This window comes from Ischnura elegans, chromosome 3 (assembly GCF_921293095.1).
Source record: "Ischnura elegans chromosome 3, ioIscEleg1.1, whole genome shotgun sequence".
In the NCBI taxonomy this organism is placed as follows: domain Eukaryota; kingdom Metazoa; phylum Arthropoda; class Insecta; order Odonata; family Coenagrionidae; genus Ischnura; species Ischnura elegans.
In genome coordinates, this window is record NC_060248.1 from 81,744,405 (window position 1) to 81,759,845 (window position 15,441).

The 15,441-nt window shown below is 36.9% G+C and overlaps 1 protein-coding gene across 1 annotated transcript in view; it reads right to left on the reverse strand.

The window, feature by feature from the left end:
- LOC124156065 (neuroligin 4-like) overlaps positions 1-15,441 on the reverse strand; it is a 440,414-nt gene that overhangs the window by 151,780 nt on the left and 273,193 nt on the right. The window lies entirely within an intron of this gene.

Here is a 15,441-nt window from a genome sequence, read left to right on the forward strand (position 1 = left end):
GATAGTGATTTTAAATGAGCACCGAGGAAATTTCTAGATCTATTTATATTTATCAATTATACAATAACTTAAAAATTAATTTTAATTGAAACCAAGTTGTCCAGATCTTCATTTTCAAGGTTTAATTTTATTGAGGAAATGCAGTGTAAAGTTATTTGCTTAAAAAAAATAGATGACGAATATTATAAATTCATGCTTACATTATAGGAGATAAGAACAGACTGACATTTTTCTGACAATTTATTTTGTTTTCAGTCAGTTAAAAAATCCGAAACTAGTAAGAAAGAGATACAATAGCAACTAATATGAACTCTCAGAGCCTTTATGGATTATTTTTTATCAAAGATCTCCCCTTAAGTTGGTTAGTGTTTATGGTACTGATCAAATAAAAGAGTAAAAATATTTTTTACAACTATAAAATAACTATTTCATCAAAAAAATCTTGTTTTCTCTTTAAAACACATATGAAAGCACATGAAGGAGATTCAACAGTTTATATAGACGCCCTCTACTCCCATATGCCGTAACAGCACATTATTAAGGGAGTAATTATTCCTTCGATATCATTTTCCATTTATAAAACCTACCATAATTCTTGTGGCTTAACATTGCGAAGTTATAATGCTTCAGTCATTTCTCTTTTCTCTGACCTTTATTTCAGAGTTTCAAAGGCCTCTCTCCTACGCAAAATAACTGAGAGACTTTGTACTCTTGAGCCAGGATTCTCCACTCTTTGATTTGAACGGTAACCTATTTTTCACAGCAGAGTAACAGGAAGTCATAAGATACCTTTAGCGCCACAAAGCGTTACTCGATCTGGTGAATACCTAAATTTATAACTTGATAAAGGCTACCGTTATATATTTCCAGGCTCTATTTTTGTTTGATAAAACTTAATTTTGGTATTGGATTGAGTCCAATGCTGCATTGGCCTTGTATGACCAAGTGTAGCCTTGAAGAAGGTGTTGTTTCGTTCGTTGCTACGGTATTTCAAGGAGATGAGGGCACCACTTGAAATATCTTCCATATAATAAAAATGAATTTCTTTGGCTTAGCCTGACTAAAACCCGAGAACGGCTCAACCCATTTTGCTAATTTTGGTTTTAAAATGTTCCTAAAAGTTCCTGACCAAGTTCCATAAGAAATACATGTAAAGTTCGTAATTAATTCCAGCACACCTTTTTCCTTTGGATATTTTAACTGGTAATGATGGCCACATATAGTTGAAACATACCATCGGAAAGAAAAATAAATAAACATTCTTATTTTTGCGCTGAATTTTCAATTTTCTCTTGGTTCACGCTAAATTTTGAAAAAAAGCATACATAAAAACGCTGAAATTTTAGCATTTTCGGCATACTTCCCCTTGACGACCGTCAGGATTGTTTATGCAGTTTGACATCTCACAGTTATTCCAACAAATTTTGTGGTTTATGTAAGCAATTGAGAAACTGAAACAAAACACGAGAGCGTATCTTGTTGTTTGGGAACCACCTGGATTACTCAATTTGCTAATTATTTTCAGTTACACAAAGTATATACTCTCACAGGAAGCGGGAAAATATATATTTTTTCAACACGTATGTACAACATAATGATTTTCATCCCACTTAAGATGCATTGTTAGGCATTACAAAAGATAAAAATGTGATTAAAATTCCAAAAATAACTAATCAATTAAAAGGACACATATCCTGGATATCAATGGAGAGTATCGATTACCTTAGCCGTATAAGATAATATTTTTTATGTTGGGAGAGCCATGAAAACGAATTTCCAGCATAAATTACCATAGAATATTTTATGCCGAAACAAATACTTGATGAAAGTAATTCATTTATTTTTCCTCCGCATATCATCTTCAATATCTTTTCACAGTCTTTTGGGACGCGGGAAAACACCTACTCCTTGCAAAAAATACCCATAAAACTGTCACGTAAATAAAATTGCAAACATCTTGAATATATTATCCGCACAAAAATGCTTCTTTGCTCACAATTTCTCTCATTCATAGGTGACGCGCACTGAAGCCATTTCACACCCAAAGCGAGAATAAAAAAAGCCCTTCTTCGCTTTGAAACATTTCCCGAATACATACAAACAGCATGAGCACTTAGTAAATTCTGAAAATATTCTTTGGGGCAAACTCCCACCGTCCTATCTCGGAAGTGAGAAGGAGACGAATCCAGGTGAGCGAAAAAAGCAAAGAAAGCAGGATAGGACGCCAGGCAGGCAGGGGAGGAAGATAAAACAAGCCGGAGGGATAACTCACGCAGCTGAGGGCGATAAGGATCGAAGCTTTGAGAATTGCACTCTTGGGAGCCATACGAGAAAATATATAAAAAAAGATAAAGGAAATAACGCGAAGAAATTCCTTTCCTGCGTTTTAACAGTCAAGAAAAGTGTTTTCCAGGCAGTTCCCATGGCGTAGGGAGTTCCATATTCAAGAAACAATTCCTTTTGAAACACGCGAAAGAAAAAAAAATAATATAACAGGGAGAGAGAGAGACTCGAATGGTTTTCCGTCGTGAATTTTAAGCGAACCCGTAAATTTTACTCCCAAAAATTCTTTCCGCTTCGGGATGCACGAGCATTATCCGTTACGACCTGGAGTCTTCTTCTTCCTCGTTGGCTCCTGAGGGGGTGGTGAGATGCTAGGCGTAAGCGAGGGAAGGGAGAAAGTATACAGACATTCCCATCGGTTTAAAACTCTTAAAGGCTCGGAAAAACGACGGAGATGCGAAACGTTTCTCAGGATTAATGGTTGGAACGATAAACTTTTCGTGCGAGCGTATCTAAAAAAAAACGCATTCGTCAAATAGTGAGATGTTTATTCCCACAATGCTAATTTCATTTGCTTTGATATGATTAGAATATTACTGTAACATCGCCCCTTATTTTTTTTATTTATTGGGGTTATAATTACAAAAGGAAATAATTTCCTGGATCCTAAATTGGTTAGAATAAAATTTAAAATGCATGGCGGTGTAAAATGCAACTTAAAACAGGTGTAGTAGAATTTTAGGTCTTCAAATTTAAAAAAGTCATTCCTAATCGTTTACTCAAAAGAGCTAAGATCATCTGGTTCCCTAATTACTGAAATACCTTTTGCTAATCTATTCAGAATAGAGTCTCGAAAACTCTACGACGAATCGAAATTGACGATTTTTCCTGATTATGGAATATACTATACCAGGAGATAAAATTTATTTTGATATACATTTATCCAGGTAAAAGGATTCGTCGACTTTTAGTGAAAATAGCATTCTTTCAGCACTTCAAAATACACACAGACAACACTTAGGTTTATTGCACCTAAGAACTTTGTAACAGCGATACGGATGGCAAGTAGGGCCCCAAAAGTTTACAGGTAACAACCAAAAGTTTAATCCATTTAGTGGAATCAAATTCTTAAAGTCATCCTTGAGGTTTAATCAGGATACGCTGTAAAGAAATGACTCTAGCATACAATAATTCTACTGCACCGAGAAATGAATTACATATTCTCCAGGACCTTTCTTCCTTGCTCTCCGGATTATGCTAAAATAGATACTTGAAATTAAATAAAAATTCAACGTGATCATAAAATAAACTTTTTCGAGATAAAAATGGTGATTGCAATTTTACGATCTCTGGCGGTGCTGAAATGAAATTATTTAAAAATTAAAACCTCAGAAATAAAAATATGACCAATCTTTTGATGGAGAAAAGACCCTTACGGCTCTAAGCTCGAAAGGACTTTCGGGTGCCAGTCCACCGGGGAAAATTGAAGAATCTTCGTCAGCAATTTCTCACCGGTAAGGCGGACGATGGATCAAAATGAGTAGAAGAGCTGGTTGCGCCAAAGTGGAAATGAAGTTCAATAGAGTAGTAATTGACCAGCTCCAACAGCCGGGTGATTTGATTGATCAAGGGGCTTGTAGACCTCATGAGATTGGAGTTGAGGCGGTATTGAACGGATTTCCCGACCAGGAAGTAGACAGAACCAATTTTGATAATGATCTCGAAAACGGATTGAGAGCGGATAAGAGTGGGTCATTTTTAATATTGTTAGATGCCCGCAAAACCGTCTGCCTCCGATTAATTTGAGTCCTGAACTTACTATCCCGGACATCCGCCATTGAGAAACCAATCTTGTCCGACTGTTATCCATTCAATGGAATCAAATCTGTAAGTTACCCCAGAGGTTTAATCAGGATACGCTGTAAAGAAATATGGGAATCCAAGTTAAAAAAATAAGTAGAGAAAAGAGTCCCATGGCCGTAATACGCATGCAACGAATAAATAACTGTTCGTTCAAGGAATTTTGAAGAGGTTTTTCTTTTATGGCGTGGGTGTACCGAGAACCAAAACTGGGTGGGGGAGGGAGGGGCGGGGGTGGGGGAGGGAGGGGGGGGGGGGGGGGGTGGGGGAGCAAAACTTGCTGTGGTCGGTCAATATGTAGCTTTTTCGCCCAGAAAATGTTAATGAAACAAAAATTTTAAGGAAATTTTGACCGAATTTATTTGTTTTTATAGTTATTTGCTCGAAAACATAATTATTTTTATTTTAGCTTCACGTCTTATACTAATATCAATTTATTCAAAAGGAAAATGTTTTCATAACTTTTGTTTTGAACTAAATTTATTTTCACTTCTAGGAGGGGCAATTGCCCCCTCCCTACCTCCCGCTGTACGCCCATGTATTTTGGAATTCGAGTTTTGACCATTAGGTTACATTTTTTATTTTTATTTTCAATATCTTTCCATTTACTTCATGAAAATATATATTGAATATTTCAATTTCAACCACTTTCCATTTATTTTATATTTATCCATGTAATGGAAGCATATCTGTATGTTTTCCTGGAGGTACAATCAGGATACGCTGGGAAGAAATGACTGGAACCAAGTGAAAAAAGTAAGAAGAGAAAAATGAGTTTCATGGCAGTAATAAAATAATAATGAATTTCATAATAATGAGGTAATAATATAATAATAAGAGTTTCATGGCAGATAATGAATAACTATTTGTTCTAGGGATATGATAGACAATATCTTTGTTTTCTTTTAATAAATTTTCAACCTCAAATTTATAAGTAAACTTTTATTTTAAGTAGCTTTCTCGCCAAAGTATAAATTGGAGTATGGATTACACAGTACCAAAGCTTATTTTTGAATAGTTGAAGGAAAAAGTGATACATCGTAGTCCTCTCCAGAGCCATTTAAGAAACTATTTCTTGTTATCCTCCATAAACTGAATTTTGCTTTTCTTCATTCGCCTATCTGGTTCCATAAACAAGGCGACGCTTCTTTCGTTAGACAAACTTCGTTTAGATAATTCAGCATTTTGCTATCAGATAATTCGCCGCGTGAGTATATGACATGGTGTTTGGAGGAGACATCCGTCAGCTTAGTTCATATGCGTGAAATAATAGAAGGGTGGGGAAAGAATTGTTGAGAGAATTCTGGTATCTGCGTCAGCCTGACCCCTGCAATAGGCGTCAATAGGATAACGACTTAACAATCCATCCGACAGATGAAGTGCTGTACTTGAGGTGCCTTCCTCACATCACTCTATCGGGGGTTGAGATACTTCTCAAAATATCAGCTACCCATGGTATTTGAACACCGTCACACAGGGTGGGAAACTTCACGCTACCTCACAATCCACATGTTCGCTGTGTTCACATGGAGTGAATAGATTCTTAATGACCCTACTGGAATGTAAGTGATTTTTATTTCCATGGAAATGAATCAAATATCACGGCGTATTTTGTTAAAAAGTAAAACACTCAAGTGGTTAAAGGCGTTTTATATAGGAGGAGGTATCAATAGTTATCCAAATTTGGGCAACATCTGAGCTGACGAAGTACATATCTCGAAAAGAAATTTCAGTGACAAATGTCGACTCACGAATTCTACGGATACTACTGCCTCCATACTTATGGCATGAATCCTTGGAGAAGTGGCAATGCAAAACAGGAGAAAAAAAATCAAAAGGCCGTGTCAGTATAATTCCACCCTCAAAACCAAAGTTACTCCGTCCGATTTATTGCGCATTGAATGGAAATAAAACAACCGGCATTTTCTCCAAGACACACATCCCATCGCTTTACAATGGACCTCCACAGTTTTCAACACGATTAAATTTTGAATATTCGCCAAATTTATCTCGTGGGAATGAAATATAACAACGTAAACAAGTGAGAGGACAGAAAAAATAAGTAATCGAACCAAAACCTATTGATTTTGCGAGAAAGTTCTAAGACCATTCATAAACACATAAATCAATATTAGGATTTGTATTTTTTACATTTTTCTCGCCATATTTGAAATATTATTTTTCAATAACATAATATTGTTAAAATAAAAAATATTTTCAATGGTTAAAAGGAAAAGTAGACATCAAATTGTGAATGGATAATAACTTAGCCTCTGATAATGTGTGACGTTCGCAGTTACCTATCGTATTTCAATGTAGTAAAAATGTTGCGAGCTATTTTTGGCCAGAAAATAATTTCAAATCAATAACTTTTGGTACCAAGCAATATCCATTGCATGAGAGAGCAATGTGATTCGAGGGAAACATCTGGTGAAGTACTCGCCCAAATCTCCTACTCAACGTTATCGTAATTTCTATCAAATTTTCCGCGCGCAATGATACATCCACGTGGCATTAAGTATACGCCGAGCTGACGCAGAGAAAGAAAACAGAACGTGTACCCTTAATGGCATACAAAGAGAAATGAAACAACTGGTGGCACATAAATCGAAAAACAAGCGTCTCATGCAACTTTTATGCGCCCTTCTTGATGGAAATGGATTCTTCCACATGGTCTGATTTTTTTCTTTCCATCAGTTTTCCTTCCCCCCGCCCCTAGGGGTCCCTTTCTTTTCCGGACGGCCGTAAACAGCAACGGAGAGAGAGAGAGAGAGACTTTCCACTTGAGCTATCCCCCGGACTTCCTCACCCAACTGCATCGCCCCAGACGCCTCTTGCCACTCTCGAAATAAAGGATCGCCCGTCGCTTGGGTTGCAGAAGTTTCCCCGCAATAAAGTTCTCCTAGAGAGAGAGAGAGGGAGACCATTGCTGAGTAGCCAAGATCACCAGGTTCCAGCGATTTTTTCCCTCTGCCTGTTATCGAGTTAAATATAACATACGAGATGGGGACGGGATCGTAGGGGGAATTTGGATTGGTAAGATTGGGTTGGCTAGATTGTCCGCTGGAGCTCAAACCCAGACTGTCACGAAAACATTCCAGAGGAGACCCAATTTCTGCTTGTCAAGGTCATATTCATTGGGGTGGAAGGGTTATTACCTTGAAGTCCAAACTGCTGTTCTAACTCCCCGAAGATATTTTGGGATGTACACTGAGTGTAGCCTAAAAATAGATGCCATCTCGAACCCTCTTCGTAAACAAATTTCTCCAGCCAAGGCCATGCTGAGATTACAGAATAGTCAAGGTCACTTGGTTCCAGAGATTTTTTTCTCTGTCTGTTATCGAGATAAATATAAAAGAGAAAGAGAAATGATCAAAGGGGGTAGAGGGCATTTGGATAGGTGTGATTGAGTTGGCTATATTGTCGGCTTGAACTCAAACCTAAGCGGTCGTGAAAATATTCCAGAGGGGACTCAATCTCTGCTTGTCAATGTCATATCCATGGGGGAGGAAGGGTCATTCCTGTAAAGTTAGAACCCCTTTTAAGCTCCCCGCAAATATTTTGTGTGATACTCACACATAACTGTAACCCTGAAAAATATATCCCACCTTAAACCTTCTTGGAAAAATATATTTCCCGCCAGAACCAAGCGGAGTTTACTGAATATTGAAGGTCACTTGGTCCCAGAGATTTTTTTTACCGTATGCCATCGAGTTAAATATAAATAACGAGAAATAGATGGTGCAAGAGAACTAGGAGGAGGTATGTTCGAGGAATTGCTCAATTATTGACTTCCCTTTCCGACGGCTGGAGTAAAAATCCATTCGGTCACGTGAATTTGCGAAAGGGAACTCTATTCATACTTCTGACGTCCATAGCCATCAAGGGGCTCAAACTGCTCCCAGGTATTTTACAATGCACTATTTAAGTGAAAATCTCCAAAATGAATCCCATTGATATGGATATACCCTCGTAAAGACCCCTTCAGCCCTTCTTCGAATAAAACTCCTCCATCGACGCCCCCCAGTGTTTTCTGAATGGAAAAGGTCACCACTTTTCAAGAGGTTCTAGTTATGTTTCTCCCTCTGTTGTGGCGTTGCTTGCAACATACGAGAGAGAGGTGGGATCGGTGGAGGTTGGGTAGGGTTGGTGTGATGGTTGGATTGTTGGCTTCCCATACCGATGTCCTCAGTTGAAATCCAGGAGGTTGCGAAAATATTCCAGACGAGGGTTGCTCCCGAAATTTCGAGTTCATGATCGAGGGAGGGATGGTGAAGGGTTTCAGGTTCCCAAATCCAAAAACTTCAGGAGATAAAGTCTTAGTGAACCCTACAAAAACATGGTTATTCCTTCACCTACACTCACAAGGACTCAAAAAAAATCCTAGGCACCATAGCTAAATAGTCAAGGTCACTAGGTTTCAGCTATTTTTACGCCAATTATCACGTCGCATTTACGACAACGACAAATGGATAGGATTGGGGAAGATTTTCCCGTGGCTAAATTGTTGCCTTCTAAATCCCTGCGCTGATTTCCATAAGCAGCTCCTCGCCGCCTTTCTTTCAAAGCACGCTTGGTTGCATACACTCAAATTCCAAAACGTTCCCTCAACAATCAAAACGATATTTGCTCTTGATAGTGTTCTCAAAATACTGAACGAGTAAGTGAGTCACCATAATTAAAAGCTTATCAAAAATTCACCGTTACAATTACTAATGTATATCACAACCTATATACGTGGCCATTATCATCTCAAACGTAGTAGACATATATTAAAACGTAGTACACGTTTTGACAACGAAAATTTTTTAAATAAAAGCTTGTACAGCATTAAAATTTCACTATTTTGTCACTTTAGTGCCACTAAATTTATGAAAATGTTTAAATAAAGATGTTTAAATAAAACATTTCCTAACACATAATAGTGAAAAATTGTATACACATCGATCTTAGAAACATATTGTAACAATTAATCTCAAGTGCTTTGAGTCTTGCACTTCACAATACAAGTGTTGCCTTCCAAGAATTCATAGAATGTTGAGCGAGTCAGAAACTCGCGGGTACACAGGAATATCATTAGGTTTCAAAAAAGGGAACTGAAAAAAATTAAAACGCAGGATACAAGGGTGAAAAGGTGAAAGTAAGTTTCAGAGTTTTTTTCGACAATGGATGGAAACGAATGCCATCAAGTCGCAGAAAGAAAGATATAAAAGAAGAATATTTAGATTAAAAGCCCGAGTGAATGATTAATGCAATGGAAGTAACGCGCAAAGTATTAAGGCTTGGGGAATTTAAAATTAATTCCTGGAGGAGGTCTGAGGGCGAGCATCTAGAGTTGGCGAGGATGAAAAATGCTGCGTTGGAGTACAATGGGTTATGTGCGAAGAACGTGAAATTGTGTGGTATCGGAATACCCAAGCATTTATTAGGGGTCACATGGTTGACTGAAACGCAATTCATGGCAATCCAATGTTACAAGATTAATGATATATGCAATAATTACCTGACGCGTCTTTGTCATTCATATGATATTTTCCTTGTGTAACATGAAACTCAAAAACATGGAAATGAACGTTTTACTGCAAATGAACATGACAAATCCTACTTTTACTGAACATTTTTATTAGTAAATCAATTGATAAAAAGAGAACAAAAATAAAAAAGAAATTTATGTTTCTTACGCGAAAAAAAAACACGAAAAATGTTATGAAATATCGGCTTTCGTGGTCATCCAATTTATTTTAGTTGGCAATTTTTGCCAAACATGTTTTGCCTGGTTACACCTAGTTTTAAAATCCTCTCAATGAGTCTGGTATGAATCAGAAAAATCACTGGCTTACACCTTCTTAAAAATATGACGCTAAAATCAGCGAATCATAATTCTAGCTGCGGACCACAGAAGAGAGTGGTTTCTGACATCTTTGAAGCAAAATTTATTTCAAAAGAATGCAATGGCAAACGTCTTCTCATCTTTGGGATTGAAAACTGCATGCAACAACTACTCTACGAAATATATTCTTAATTTTAATATTAATCTATTAATATGAAAATAATTATAATTTTATATTAAAATAAATATTTTCAAAATATTTTGAACGATAATCAATTATTTCATTTTAAAATACTTAGTACACTCTTGGCAACTTTTCTTTTAGTTTTCTCTGCGATTGAAGCATTGGTTGTGCCTGTGAACGAGCTCTACTTTACCTTCTTCATAGAAAATTTCCACCAATGACTTCCGAGGAATTTTCTAGCTCATGCGACCCATCGCTCATTTGTTTTTGCGAAAATACTATAAATAACCATGGTACCGTATGCAATCCAGAAGAAGAGTGTATCAAATGATAGACGGAGAACGGATGGATTGGGAATGATAGGACCGTGTACATATAATAAACTGAAAATTTATACTGCGAAATTAAATTCGAAAGAATCTTAAGATGAAATTATTTGAATCCTATAAGGTCAAATGAAATTACATATCTAGGCCTAAACAAATGAAAAAGAAAGTAAATTTAAATGTTAGAATCATCGTTTAAGGGGTAGGGCCAGAATCAATGTTAGGCTTGAGGGAAATGATTGGTGAAGATATTTTAAGTACAGAAGCGCAATGACAGTCCATAGAGCCCTTGGGTGAGCAATTGGTCTTCAATGACCATGATAGGGGGCCTACGCAAAAAGAATTTACTGACACTTTGAATCGAATCACTCACATTTATTTTCTCAAAAATACCCTTTAATTGGAATTACCAAGGGATGTAACACGAATAAAAAAACAACAAGAATACAAAAAAAATTAAGAAAATATTCTAATATAGTAAGCATAAAGACAGAGGCTATAAAATACACTCTCAGACTTAACAACGACAGGGGCGTATTTTCAAGTCAACCCTTATTTCAGTCTCTGAAAAACTTCAAAATATGTGCGGGTCTCAGAGGAATGGCACTGTCCCTCAAAACGTTTTATTACAAAATAATTGACGGCTAAGGAAAGCATTTTCACCTCTATGCAGCAAATTCCACAAAAGGCTCACACAAGACATCCTTTGCAACTCTCATGCTACTGAGTCCTCGATTAATCATTGTACGATACATTTACGCGTGAACAGGTGTAGAAAGCATACCCACTGACCAATGGCGGATCTATGTGGGGGCTAAGAGGGCTATAGGGGTATCCAATTTACACTAAATAGAATGGTAATTTTTTCCAACCCCCACTACCGCTGGAATTTTAACCCCCATTTAACCCCCCCCCCCCCCCTGTCCCTATCCTGTATCTACCACTGACATTTCTCAGTATGAGTCGTGTCATTACAGAATTTTGAGAAGGCGCGAAAGCAATGTTTCGGGTGTAATCTACGGCCTTATACAATATTATTTTCCAATCATCTTTTAAAGATTAAGAAAAAAATAACAAATGTCAATTGTGTGAAAACACCATTCATAAGGGAAAATATGAAAATATCCAGCGATTTCGTCGTCCATGCGATGAAATACGAATGAATTATGTCTTTTCTTAGTTAATTTGGAATCTGATGGAATCTGCGAATAGTTAATGAGTATATAAACAAAAAAATGCATGCATGGCTGATTTTTCTGAAGATCGAAGCTCAATTTACAGTAGGCGAACGATAAGAACGGCACAGTTTCCGATGACACGGTGATTAGGAGAAGATAACATGGAGCTAAGGGAGAAAAATAAAAATGAGATAACTCTGACTGACTCAGCCTGTTTTTAGCAAGTAGAAAAAAGCAGGAAAGCTGATAGTAACCCTGAAAGACTTCGTGATCTATTTAGCTGTTTACCAAGAAAACGGTTACATAAAGTAAAGTAAAGCTACGACCTGACAAATCGGCATCGAGTAGGTGAAGAAAGAGCTCGATCACTTTCAGTGTTTTGAAGTCGGTTTCTTTCCTAAAGAAACGGGGTCCGAAGGAGAATTACATAATTCCTGCATGAATGGTCTGACCCATGCGCATTAGGGTGGTCCTTATTTTTCGATTTTTCAAATTTATTTCGGGATACCCCCTCATTTAATGCCTATTGGTGTAAAAACATATCCTGTAAAATATTATTGCAATTTTATACCCGTAAGACATGCCGTATAGCACTCAAAGTTGAGAAGTTTTGGTATTTTTTGTTGTTTTTCGAATACGAATGGCGATAAGAAGGCGCTGATTTTTTCAACTTATTTTCTATAATGCCCAACGTAACATTGGACATTTTAAATGCTTAGTCTAACATATTTTCCTTTGTGAGTAGCGATTCCCTAGATAAGGCCCAAAGAGTGAGGGCGTGCCACCCCAACCAGACATTTTGGAGGGTACGTGGTATGCATACGTTCTATATTTGTTGACAATTCTCACTCATCGTAAAATCATAAAACTCTTTAGACAAACTTCAAAATTCGTCAATATAACCTTAAATTTAATATTTATCACTGTTAATTGCCAAAACGCGCAAGTATTTGGGCTAAGTGATATATTCTCCACAAGTTTTGAAATATTTAAAACAGAGGAACATCGGTGTCCGAAGACTTCCCGAACTTAGCATCAAAGACACTTTTTAAAGCCAGCTTGTATATGTAGTGCCGACATTGTAGAATTTGGAAATGGAAACTAGAAAAGCCGATCAAATATTCTTAATTGGAAATTATATGAGAATCAAATTATTGGCTATAAGTAACCATGTAATGGACAGGTGCTAAGGTTTCTTTTCTGTAACTTTCTAAAGGCAATTTTAAATTTTCGAACTTGTTCTAGGAAAAGGGAATACTTCTTCAGCTTTCGCAATGAATTTTATCTCTCGTTTCTCAAAAATGAGTAGAAAATCAAGGAAGTATTTAAACACTCGGTAAAAACTCAAACTTAAAGAGTCGTTAAAATAGAATCATTTCAAACTCATTCTTTTTTCCAATTTTTACTAAATATAATTAATTTTCCCAGTAAATAACCGATATTACTTTTATCGGAATATTTTTGGTCACCTAACTTTGCATGATTGCAGAGGCATAAACAGTTGAAGATAATCTTTTGAATTTGTATGCATTGAGCTTTTGGAGTACAAGGAGAAAAAAAACATACGAATTTTCAACCATCATCCAGAAATCATATTCGATCTGTAAAATATGACACAAAAATGAAAATGAAAACGCACCATTTCCGCTAAAATATGTCCATACATAACCTTGCAGGAACGTAAAAATCATAAAAGAGGTGTGAAAATAGTTGCAGCCACTAAAATGCTACAGTAGAATGGGCTCCTATTCATGCATACCCTCATTACTCCTGAAATGTATAAAATACGCCTATTTCATGTCACTTATGCTAAATTTGAGCCCCCTGTTTGAGGAAACCTCTCTCACACGGAATAAGTGGGTGGATCCCGCTGAGAAGATAATCTCAAACCCATGGAAATTCCACTACCCTTGAGCACGTTCACCATAGGGACAAAGCTAAAGAAGGGCGAGAGAGAGAGGGAAAGAGATAAGAGATCGAGCCAACAAACAGAGGAATAACTCGAATAAAACTTAAAGGAATGAGATTAAGGGGTGGCGGGTGGGATAAGCGATGGAATGTGGCGCGGGTGAGATTAGAGTGAGTGAGAGAGAGAAAGAGGACTGCAGAATTTGGAGAAATCAAGAGGGGTTAGCAGAGGAGGAGAATAATGGAAAGCCAAAGATCCCGACCGGGCTCAGATCCTTCTCGGCCCGTCCCTCAAAAACAGATCATCAAAAAGAACGGAAATATGGGCAGCACCCGAATTGTGCGGAGGAGGATAGAAGGGGAAAATTAAGCCGAGGGCTTATTTCTCGCTAGAATAAGCTCTAGGTGGGGATATATAATTGGGAGGGTGTAGGGTAGAGTTATGGTGCATCATTCATGAGGAATAAATGAACACGAAAAAACAGAGAAAGTTTGATGCATGCAATTCCATGCTTTCGATACCATTCAAAACATTATGAGCTAAACAACTCATGAAATTAGGCTCAAAAATCACTGAAAATTGAAGCCTTTTTCTGACATGCTATTGGTATAAAGCACGGAAAGATAGACAGAATCCGCATTCAGGGGAGACCATACAAAGAAGCAAATTGATCCTAGGACATATCTTTCTCCAGAATAAGCTAGAGGGTGAAAATGAATTGGAGTGAGATTAGAGAAATGATGACGTTTCGTTTATTGGAATTAAATACACCATATACAGTATTGGAAGGCAACCCTCCCGAATTGTGAAAAATAAGACGGGGAAGTATATAGGCTGGTAGCTTAGGTTCTTATTCATGATGGCCGTATAATTTCAGCATTTTTATAAAAGTATCACAATAAGATTGCGTCGATTAATTCAATGTGTGAGGCACCCATTATAACCTTGAATCATTACGAGATAAATCAAATCACGTGACAAAAGAGGATTTTGCCTACTAATGTGAATACATCTAAATATTACTAACCCTTAACGGTGCCTTTATACTCTAAAAAAATCTTTACTTATACTAATGTGAGTGATACACTACTGTTACTGCGTTTATAAATGTGAAATTACTCATATTTGGAATTCTTTTGATGCCATTAAAAAACCACATGAGCGAAATTATTCATGAGACTAGACTCAAAAATCACCGAGAAGAGAACTTTTCTGATTAGGCATAGGTACCTACTCCTTTTTATGAATTAAATTAATTAACTCTGCCTCTAACAATAAATTCAATAGCAAAAGAACCAAACTCGCCAGCATTATGTGATCCTAAAAGTAGGAAAGATTGCTTAAAACCAATTTTTTGAGGGCACAATTATTAGATAGATATCGCAAATAAATTGAGTTTATCCTTCAGGAAAACGCCAGCAGCTACATTATTTAAAGTAATCATGTCGTGAATATCTTATAATAAATTCCGAAATTCATGACTAATGCATCACAAATCACATTGCGAACGAAGGCTGGGAGAGATAAATCGATTTGATACCCAAAACAGGCTAGGACTCGAAAAACAAAGAAGCATGGGTTGAAAAGGTTGGCAAACAAACCGATTGAAAGGAAGAGCTGAGCCAAGACAATCATGGACCGATGTCATCCATGACGGTAGCCAAGGATACAAGCCAAAAATTGTCCTTCTCGAAAAGTGCTGAGGTAAACATGGGTCACTTTACATAAATTCAAATACACTCATTCTGATGCTGAATTGAAATAACAATGTCCACTTCCTGTGCATTTTATTGGAGTACCAATCTTCTTAATATTACAAAAAAATATCGACCTAAAATAAAGAGATATTTCCGATTTCACAATGAAAACGA